This window comes from Limulus polyphemus, unplaced genomic scaffold (genome assembly GCF_000517525.1).
Source record: "Limulus polyphemus unplaced genomic scaffold, Limulus_polyphemus-2.1.2 Scaffold637, whole genome shotgun sequence".
Classification (NCBI taxonomy): Eukaryota; Metazoa; Arthropoda; class Merostomata; order Xiphosura; family Limulidae; genus Limulus; species Limulus polyphemus.
Window position 1 is genome coordinate 407,554 of NW_013666247.1, and position 11,968 is coordinate 419,521.

Below are 11,968 nucleotides of genomic sequence, written 5' to 3' on the forward strand. Positions count from 1 at the left end.
TTTTATGTGCATCGCTTTATAAGAGACATATTTCGATAACAAGGTTTTATGTGCATCGCTTTATAAGAGACATATTTCGATAACAAGGTTTTATGTGCACCGCTTTATAAGAGACAAGTTTCGATAACAAGGTTTTATATATACACAAACATACAACCTGATAAAACGGAAATGTTTGAGAGAACAAACTGATGTTTTTGATCTTGCAAATAACCTAACAGTTTCTTATTAAAATATTCCATATTTATCACGAAATCACAGTGGAAAAAGAAAATGTAATTGGCGAGAGGATACGGAGACAAGTCTGAATCTTTGAGCCCCAGACTAAAAGTAGCAAAAGTCCATTAACTTACTTTCTCGCTGCTTCAACATTTATCTTAGTGTTACACTCTCCTTAGACAAGCCAAAGTACGGAGAAGGCGATACCAAAATCTTAATAATTTCTTATTCGCCAAAAGCAATCGATTCGATGCTCTATACTCAACCAATCAAATAATTATTAATTTACCAGCGATATATGCAATAACACCTCCCTCTCTTAAAAAAATATACTTTGCTGATCGGTTGTATTGAATTACACTAACTCAACACAGACAAAAGCTTTTGAAATAGCACAACAGTTTTTTGTTTGTTTTCCTCAAATTAGAAACAAAGCATGAGTGCTCACAAACAATAATAATATTGACATATAAAATAAAAATACCATATAACTAATTTAAGAATATTATATTTGAACACTAAATAATTAATAACTTTGGGTCATATACGTTTATATTGAAAAAGAGTAAAATACTAACGTATAAATTAATGGAACCGATTTTATATAACAAACTGACTAGAAGTAAATAATGTCATAAATCAATACAATAGGATATTGAATCATCAGTTGACAACTTAGCTTTAACGATGCTTTCGACAATAACCTGTTAACGTAATCAAACTCTCTTAAAAGATTTTGAGACAAAATCTATTGCAATTATACGACGAAATTATGTTCTAGCATTTCATGTTGGGAAATTAACCATAAATGGGTTTGTTTGCTCATTTGTTCACAAACTCATACATTTTATTTATGTTATGATTACTACTTTTCAGATTATCAGGTTGTAATATAATTAAATATTATCGCCTACTTCCATCACCACTTTTTAGTAGGGCCGGGCGTGACCTAGTAGTTTACATGCCGGACTGCGAATTTGAGGATCTATGTCTCATGTCTCGTTGCCCCAAAAACGCGCTCCGCACTTTGGAACCGTGGGTGCGTTATAAAAGTGACGGTAAAATTATAGTATTCGATTATATAAAGCAGCATAAGAATTGACGGTGAGTGTTGTTGACTAGCTGTATTCCCTCTAGTCTCTAAGTTCAAAATTAGGAACGATTTGAGCAGATAACCCTTGTTGACTAGCTGTATTCCCTCTAGTGTCTAAGTTCAAAATTAGGAACGAGTACTGTTGCCTGAAGCTGTTACAATACGCAACACTTTGCTGACCATAGCTTCGATACGACTTTTTGCCTATCTCTTTCTTGATGGTCCTGGTTTTCCAAGTTGATCCATATTCCTTCCTTTACCGATGCTGTTAAGTAGGAAGGATACCTCCTTCTTAGAAATGCTAAATCCCGAATCTCAGCACACCATTATTATCTGAGTGTATGGATATTTAGCTTCGGAAAGGGCTATTATATAACCTTCTCCAAAGCGATCAATTTTTGATGGCATAACACTATCAGCAAAATGTAAAAATGTAGTTCTGATACATCCGATTTCACGGCGATTTCATATTGCCTGTAGTTGTTACGTTACTGACTGATTTAATACTCAGAATCGTTTTAATATAATGTACTAAACTCTTTGAATTTTGTTACTCGAAATACTTCAAGTCAGTTATTTAATTCACGGAATTTAAAATCAAGTATTCAACATTAGCCTCATGGTGGTTCATCGGTAAGGTTAAGGACTTATAGCACTAAATATTATACCCCTTCTCCTTCTGTGGTATACAGACATCTGGACGCATTTGTATATATTATAAGATTAATTTTGGTTGTTTCTAGTTAAGCACAAAGCTACACCGTGAGCTATGCTCTGCCCACCACGGGTGTCGAAACCTGATTTTTAACGTTATAAGTCCGCAGACTTGTCGCTGAACAACTGGGGGGAAAGATTAATTAATTGTGCTATTGTAGCATAATGATTTGCAGGCATAATTCAAGTAGACTGAACAGTAGAAAATAGCGACATCTACTTTTTAAAATATTATCAGTGCCATATAGATAGGAGGGCTTGGGCCTATAACATCGGCGTTTGAATACTTACTGCGACTAAATATAACAACATTTTTGATGACGGACTATCCGTAACAAATATAAAGAATGTATTTTTTAACAATATTTTATTTAATGCTGTGCCAGTTGTAGTTAGGTCAGAGTAATTGGGAAAAGATATGTAGATGGATGCAATTTTGTCCACTGTAGAAAGACATTTTTAGAGTGGTTATTGGTGATCTTCACCTTAAAGTTGAAATTATTATAAAAATGACCCCTCCAAACACTTAGAGATAAGTCTGAGGGCTTATAATGCTAAAAATCGGGTTTCAATACCAGTGGTTGGTAGAGCACAAATAGCCTATTTGTAGCTTTGCGCTTGGCAACAAACAAACAAACTCTATTTATAGAACAGCTGTCAGTATATTTGCCTGACTGGTGTCACAGATTGTTGTGAGGATTTGGCTGGACCAATTTCGATAAGATTAATTTGGTAGAGAAAATCTTGTGGATTCCAAATTTGGAGCTCATGTGAATAAGCATTTGAACGAACGGTTCGAGTTTGGCAGTCGTTTCAATATTACTGCCTTAATACCGAGAATGAATTTTTTGTTTGTTTTTGAGCGTAAAGCTACGCAATAGGTTACTTGCGTTGTGCACAACTCAGGTATCAAACTTCGATTTTTAACCTTATGAACAGATAAGCTTACCGCTAAGTCATCGGGAAGTGCTGATAATAAGAACTTAATTAAGCGAGGAGGTCAGTAGCAAGATATGTGAAGCCGTCTCCAAACGAAATTGGCGTTTATTTTTCGGTTTATTGTCATGCTAGAAGGTACTTGAATTTTATGATATCTTAATCGTTTATCACTACAAAATATTCGTTTGTTTTGGAAATTCGCACAAAGATATGCTCTAATCATCTCTAATTTTGAACTTAGAGACCAGAGGGAATGCAGCTAGTTAAAAAGGGTTATCTGCTCTAATCGTTCCTAATTTTGAACTTAGAGACTAGAGGGAATACAGCTAGTCAACAAGGGTTATCTGCTCTAATCATCTCTAATTTTGAACTTAGAGACTAGAGGGAATGCAGCTAGTTAAAAAGGGTTATCTGCTCTAATCGTTCCTAATTTTGAACTTAGAGACTAGAGGGAATACAGCTAGTCAACAAGGGTTATCTGCTCAAATCGTTCCTAATTTTGAACGTAGGGACTAGAGGGAATACAGCTAGTCAACAAGGGTTATCTGCTCTAATCGTTCCTAATTTTGAACGTAGGGACTAGAGGGAATACAGCTAGTCAACAAGGGTTATCTGCTCTAATCTACACGATCAAGAATAATCTCCATTATCCTGACTACAGGTCCCCCCCCAGTGCCACAGCGGTGTCTGTGGACTTACAACGTTAGAAACCGGGTTACGATACCTATGATTGGCAGAGCACAGATAGCTCATCTTGTAGCTTTGTTCTTAACTTCAAACAAACAGGCTACAGTTTATCCTAGGGGAAAAATCATTTACAAATTATATTATCAATTAACTAATTCTCACAGAAACTAAAAAAGAAAATTAAACTATTCGCAGAAGAATTATTTATATGCATACATAGAGTTGTTATAACTGAAAATATCTTATTTCCAATCAGAAGGTTTTATAAAAAAATCACTGTAAATGAAGGCAAAATGAACCGCCCTTTCTAGTGTTCTTAGTTGTTGTTTTCTTTTTCTATTTTGAAATATATATATATATATACATGCATTAGTGCACATATTTCTAATTCTTATCGTTTTCTATTTATCGTCTCCCTAGAAATGAGGCCACATTGTAGCATCATATTTAATTTTTTTCTAAACACTTTTCTTTTATGGCTACAGCGCCATATCAGACATAGTGCAGTTTGCATTTGATAAGTAGGATGCGTCGTTCTAATTCTTTATCGGACGAGATAACGATAATTTGTTGTTTACAGCTGGCTAAAGTACTGTAATAAAAATTTTGTAATGGTTGTGTCTGTTCGTTTTACGGTGCTAGAGAAGTATATTGTAACTTACAGGAAAATACATTATTATTATTATAGCCTATTAAAATGAGATTTGTCTTTTCTAGAATAAGGTTTTTAGCGATAAATTAGCAAGCTTACTTTCTCAAGCAATGTATGGTAGTTTATATTCCTTCTTTAAATTAGCGTGGATTTACAAGTCCAGAGTTCACGTCCTTCTACTGCCAAAAACAAAAACAAATCACTATCCAAGCTTTGGAGCTGTGAGTGCATTACAAGTGTGACTGTCAGATCCCATGATTCTGTCAGACAAGAGCAGTGCAAGAATTTGCAGTGGGTGCTGTTGACTAGCTGCCTTCCCTCTAGTCCAGCATCTCTCAAAATGAGGGGCGCCTTCCCCCTAAGGGAACAGAAAGGTTGGGAAATAAGATACTGTCACAAAACATATATACGTATTATCAGTAAGTGAACGAGCATTAGATTGCGATAATCCACTTAGATGGCAGGGAAGTGGCACGAAATGGCAATGACGTCGCTCCGGCAAACGGCCAATCGGCCCTGTGCGTTTGTATGTGTTTGTAAACTTGTGTGTTGTTGTAACAGTATATAAAAATAGTATTTATTCTGTTTATACTTATATATTATACATATCCATATTTTGTATTAAGTTTTGTATTTTGTTAAGTTAACATAAAATGTATGTTCTACATTTATCCTAAGGAAATTTCGAGGAAGTGGGACAAGAGCCAAAATAGTTTGGGAAATGTTGCTGTAGTCTATCATTATGTACAGCTAGCGCAGATAGATTGTGAGTAGCTTTATGCGTATTTCTGAAAGAAACAAACAAAACCTTCTTTAAAGGATGATTAATAATTCGCGCAACTTTGCTTGTGCATGGCAAAAACTAGGTACGTGGAGGACGATATGTAAAGGAAAAAAATGTCTATAATAGAAACACTTTGTGACGCGTCATTTGGCCACAAGTAATATTTAGTAGCTGGATGTCTATGCACAACCTCTGTAGTCACAACAGAAGAAAACGTGTTAAGAATGTCAAAACATACACTTTAAGAACGTGCTGAGCGAATTTTACTGCATCATAAGAGAACGTAAAAGTGCTGCAAAATGTACTGATGTTGCTATCAAGCATCTTGACAGATGCACAATTCCAAGATTAATGGTAACAGGATTAATATAATGAAAACGATTCTATCAGACCGGAACTGCAGCAGTTTACATTACAGAACAACTTTCTGCTGTCCAAACGATACATCACAGGATGTCTCTGACAGAGACATTTTTCCTTTGCATAACATCCTCCACGTACCCTTCAGTTCTCGTGATGCTCCGAAAATGTTGATAGAATTTCAATCATTCTGTAGAATGTAAAGAGAGGAATTATATGCCATACCGAAACAGGTCCTTTATTGCGTTTAAAAATCTTTCGACACTGATAACTAAAACTTAACAATTTGGGTGACCCCACTGAGGATCATCTTTGCTACTGTAATTGAATACGAAAGAGTTGGTTATCATTATTTGAATGATATTTACATTTTTGAAATTCTTTTGCATTTATATCTGCCAAGTCAGAACATGACCATTATATTTGTTATATTAACTCTCAAAATGAGCAGTGTTTAACCTTATGCATGAAAGATTAATCTTATATTGACTAGGACTATATTGTTTTGTAAATGTCCAATGAGGTCCATAAAGTTTAGCGCTTTCGAAGGTATTTATATATATGTATCTTCTTCATCGAGATAAATAAAAGATCTGAAGAAGAGACCATTGTTGAGAACGCTTAAACTTTTGAGTCGTTTTTAGGAGCTTTTGATTTAAATTTTTTGTGATCTATGGTAATATCTAGCTTTAAGATAGTTTGTTAAACCTATATATCTAAAATACAGAAAGCATTTGTGGTTTTAGAAACTAGTTTATAGCCGAACGGAAACATAATTAATTAGAAAATTAATGATTTCAACTTTCAATTTTTGTAAAACAGAAGAAACTTTGAGATAAATACACCTATTTTCATTAAAGGCACTCTAGATAAAAAATAAAATAAAAATGCGTGGCTATATTTTTTAACTTGAGATTTTGTGCATCTATATGCTTAAAATTTCAATTTAGACATTATTTTATATATCGAAAAATATTTTATAATTATATTAAGACTGTAGACAGAAGCCACATAAATACAAAGAAAATAAATGAATATCTCTTGAATACAGGTATACTTATAGAAAAGTAAAGAGTTTGTGGCTTGATTTTTTTTGCCTGTAAGTGGTAAAAGGTCTTAGATTGAGTCAGCAGAAGTTAACATGGAAGTCAACTGGCATATGGCTTTTTTCACGATGATCTCTTTCTTATTTAGCCAACTTATAAATTTAATCATTTTGATACATATTTTGCAGTTGCTGGTTTATTATAAAAATTACTACCAGATTTACATAAAAAAATCACCAAATATGAAACTATAGAAGTAAGACAGACAGTTAATGCATTATATCCCCCCCCCCACAATACAGTGAGTTAGTCGCACTTCATAAGAAAGCTTAACACGTATTTATGCATCTTCGTATTGCCGCAGATGCAAACCATAGTTTACACTATATATTTAGTTCACCACATCCTCCTAATTATTCGACAATGCAAGCACACCGGGTTTAACTGGATATATACGTTAAGCAATTTTTGAAATAGAATATTTTTATAGCAATATTATGTAGAAGAAGGAAAGCCTTCGGGTGTGCTTCGAGGAAACGAAAAAAAAAACTTGCACAAGTAGCTAGTCCTGAAACTATATCCCAAGCCAGTCTGAAACAACGCCTTCATCTGCAGTCTGAAGGCAGTGTGGTGAAGCTGGGCATAGGTCATTTTATTGTTAACAAGTAAATATACAAGGATTTGAAACTGACAAAGTCGCGCACACCAAAACTTGACACGCTTCTAGGCACACTTTGAAAATAACAATTTTTTTCATAAAATCGATAGCTGGAGAAAACTGTAATCACAGAAATCCCATTCAATCACAAAATGTATTAAGTCCTCCAATATGGGTCCAATGAAGTTTTTACCTTTTTTGGTCTGCTTTAAGTAGTCTTGAAAGCCGATACAAACATCCATTTACAGAGAACGATCTGTGTAATGTAGGTGGAGATATGTGACCTGAGATTGACTTTGCTGTCGTCAAAGAAACTTGGAAATTGTAGTGTCAGTCAATGATACACTCATGGCCATCACACTGAGCACGATCGACATTGAAGTGAGTTTTTACAAGTACAGCCGAGTGGGAAAGGCACCCAACTTCAATAAAGAAAACCCAGGTTTGAATCTCGGCCACAATCAACACAGAAATATTATTTCTTAGGGCTTTCCTGAAAACGTCAGCAGATAAGCAATTAAAACGTCGGACAAAAACGTAGTATCTAGTTATAGGAAATTGATAAATGAAATGTAATTTAACTGAAGCGATAGGATAGACTACTAACCATATAATATTTTAGCATTTAATAATTTGTATTTTACTAAATGAACTTCAAATTATTCTTTTATTTGTGTATTGATAATAATTATGCGAACTTACAACGCTAGAATCCGGGTTTCGATACCCGTGGTGGGCAGAGCACAGATAGCCCATTGTGTAGGTTTGTGCTTAATTACAAACAAACAAGTATTGATAGTAGAAATGTTTTTATAATCTTTCTCCATACACAAAAGATACATATTGAGCCTAAAATGTTTCAGTTTTTGAAGAAAGGGCGACTAGAGACGTATTTAAAAAGGAAGAATGGAGTATTAGGTTATATAAAAGGCAAAACGTACTATTACAATAGCTACAATACAAAAACATACTAAAGAAGGCCTTTTATTAGATCTAAATCAGATCTCTTAGCAAGGAGTCATAACGGTATATGAGAATATGTTGTTTTAATCAATAAATGATCTAAGATGAAAATTAATACATAATATTCATTATTATATCTATTTCGAAAATTAGAGAACAACTTGTGCATTAATTAAAAGTTGAACAAATATTCATGAATGGTAGTAATAAACAGATATTGAAATGTCTAATTCTGTCATTACCGTGTTTAAAAACTTTTACACTTGGCTAATTCTTCGAAGAAAAACTAATTAAATTACCTTATAAACAATGAAACCCCTAATTTTTGAATGCTATGAAAAATAGTAAAAAGTAAAACAAATAAAACGACTGCTATTCAAAAAATAGAATATCATAACAATATGTAATCATTTTAGTTAAATATTTATTGTTTGGAAACAAGTCACATTAATTTATTAAGTTCAAAAGAGTCACTACAGAGCTAAAAATGAGTACGAAACGATTTTCTGGGAGAAATATATATACATTATTATTTTTGTATTACGATGGACAGAAAGATTTTATTCAATTATACCATGAAATATATGGACCTTGAAAGTCATAAAATGATTTTTTTTCAACATAAAATCATTAGAAAAAGATAACTAGGTGTCTGACAAAAATTCTATTACATTAATTACTTAAATAGTATAAAAATATCGACTGCCTAAAGATTACTCTAATTAAAAGCTTACTTATTTTAAAAACAAAAATATAAATAGCTTTGACATTTTATTTATCTAGAACATTAAAATTTCTCTACTTCTAGGAGACTATGTTGCATGCTTCAACCTTAATTTATTAGTATCGCTATAAGCAGCGAATCAAAGGAGGATGAATTAAGTTGCATACTGCTTTTCGATGTATGATATATAACCAGCAGGAGATTATAACACAGGAAATATGAAAAGAAAATACTCATAGGCATAACACAAGTGGGTGTTTTGTTTTTCTTATAGCAAAGCCACATCAGGTTATCTGCTGTGTCCACCGAGGAAAATCGAACCACCAATTTTAGGGGTGTAAATCCGGAGACTTACCGCTGTCCCAGTGGGGTATAAATACAAGTAAACAGTATTATTGTCTTCAAATTTCAACTACGATGGAATTATGAACATGCAAAGCTGGAAAATAAATCTCTCCAGTAAGTTTTAGAAAAACAAACAATATATATATATATATATGGATCAGGCTACAGAAATTAGTAACGATTCATAACATTTATGGAAGAAAGTGTTACATTGTTTTCCAACCCCTAATTAACATATGTATACATACCCTGGGGCGTTCTTGAATTTCTCTTTTTAGACTACTATGCGAAACAGCAAGGACAATTTATCTTTTATAAAGAGAAGTACCAATGATGTATTCATATGTTCTTGAAATATACTATGTTGTAGAATTAACATATATGATGAAAAATAAAAATATCAAACAATTCTGTAAGAATAGTTCTGAACTATAAACCATGTTTAAAAAGTATAGTGATTACAAAACAAATTGCAAGTTCGAAATGACTTTTTTAATCATTCAGTAAGTAAACAATGAAAAATTGAAGTGACAGTTGAAAAAGTGATAACATATGTTAGGAAAAATATGTTGACTTGGATGCAAAGGAAGACAACACAAATAAGTAGACAAAACTGTTAGAAAGATTTAAGATAACGGTCTGCTATTCTATCGGTATGCATAATTCGTAATTGATTTATTAAAACCAAACTAGAAATAGTTTGATTTTTTTTTATTCTGCAGTTAGTCATCGAATAAGTGATACTGGTGTCCTGTATCAAGAATAAGATCATCGACTCAATTATCTGATAATAGGCTAAATTCTATGGCAATAACATTTTTTTATAACAGATATAGATTATAGCATACACTTGCGTTATACGTCATAATGTAAATATACAAAAATATGAAACATTAAAAGGAAAATTTCAGATTGTTCTATTATTAATTATTTCTTCGAAAAATATACACGAGGAATCTCACTACATCATAACAGCTCATGTCGCCACTTCGGTTAATGCTCTAACTAATGTCCGTGCATCTTGACAATAGCACTGCAGCCTAGTTTTCACTGAAAAAAGATCTGCCATAAGGCCGTCATGTCCAAGACTAACCAATGTTACCTACAGGTTTTCCATAAGCCATCTAGTGTAAAGGACAACAGTTTCTTAACAACCGCTTCAGTAATCAGATCACACAAAAATGCATGGATGCTTCTTCTGACACAAGACCGGCATGTCTTTGTATATAACAGTATAAATACCCGTTCCATTCTCCAGCTGCTTAAGTTATGCGATGGATGGATGGATATGTCGCAGGGGTAACTTGTGTCGCTTTTCGCATGGGTGTTCTTTGGGTTTCAGAGAAAAAAAAGCGTGTTATATCTAATTATATACATTTCTTGATCAGACAGTATATTTTTTTTAAATACCAAATGGTCCCTTCAAACAAAATAACACGGTGGTTCACAATAAAGTATATTTAACCCTCTTTCCCCCCAAAAACAACAACAGCAACAACAAAATACATATAGACGTATACATTTTATGATCCGACAAAACTACATAGAATTGCTGTATATAAATTTCATAAAGATCATGCTATGATTTCTTTGCAATGCATTTTCTATTTTTTTTTCTTTTCATTTGTATATTCTACAAAATTACAAACGTAACGCTACTCTGTAATATAATACAATTATACAGCACGACTGCTTACTACAGAACATGTGCATATTTATTTCAATGTTCTAGGGATTTTATTAGAACCAAAGGTTTCTGGTTTCTTTTTTTTTTATGTTGAAATTGAATTTATGTGCACACGTACATATGGTCTCGCAAGTTTTAACCATAATGTACTGTAACGAATTTATTATTATGTATTTATTTTTAATATGAACGATGTTGGATTGAATTTGTATTTAGAAATATGCGCGACTTGTAGTATGAGATATGTGTTGCGTATAACGAATTTCTTATATATTTATTTTAATGTTAACGCTTGTTTTGAATAAGTTTATATTTGAGGGCGTGTCTAGCTTACCGTGTTAGTTACGTATGGTGAAACGTTCACGAATATTCTACAATCTTGGAGAATTGGCGGGACTGATAATACCAGTTACGGTAGTGAATATATTGTTGATTCTTGTCTAGAAACTTAAAATGTGTCTCATCTACTTGGCACGTTGCCATGCTGTTTTTACTGTTATCTGTTGTTTTGAATATACAAGTCTGCTAGAAAACTGTTATAGCTGTGTGTATGCTCTAAGCCGTAATTTTGCTAACCTTTACCAACCAGAAAATATACGACATCTGGCCAGGAACGGCTATAAATTTCGAAAATCAAGAATTCACAATGCCACTAATGTCTGATGAGAAACCAGCAATATTTTTGGAAAGATACTAATGTTGTTTTATGAAAATATTATTTTACGGTCCAACAATTCAGTGCCTGACAAAGCTAGCTAGCCTCCCGATAATTATACATACATCAACTTCAAATTAACTTGCTGGATATCAAGGAGACACTTAACTAGGAAGACAATTTTAGGCTACTTGTAAGTTGGTGAAATTTCTGTTTATGAAACTTGGTTTGTAATAATTAATCGTAATAGTTGCCATTGTAAATTATACTGTTGTGTGTATATATATATATATATTAAAACGTATTTGTGTCAAAACAAAAACGGTTTGTATCAATCTTGTTGGCAAATAGCATAAATTAAATAAGATTTCGGCAAGTGTTTAGAAATATGGATTTGAACTGTACCCTAACTTTTAATAATTAAATTATTTAACGCCTTTGG

General features: G+C 33.0%; 1 protein-coding gene across 6 annotated transcripts in view; it reads left to right on the top strand.

Moving 5' to 3' along the window:
• The window catches only part of LOC106459614 (leucine-rich repeat-containing protein 24-like), a 160,391-nt gene that overhangs the window by 119,516 nt on the left and 28,907 nt on the right, over nt 1–11,968 (top strand). The window contains exon 1 of one of the 6 annotated variants that reach the window (XM_022386143.1): nt 5,053–5,070. The exons of the other annotated variants lie outside the window; for them this stretch is intronic. The gene's annotated coding sequence lies outside the window, so the exon portion shown is untranslated. Of the gene's footprint in view, nt 1–5,052; nt 5,071–11,968 lie in introns of those variants that run through there. 6 annotated transcript variants of the gene reach the window in all.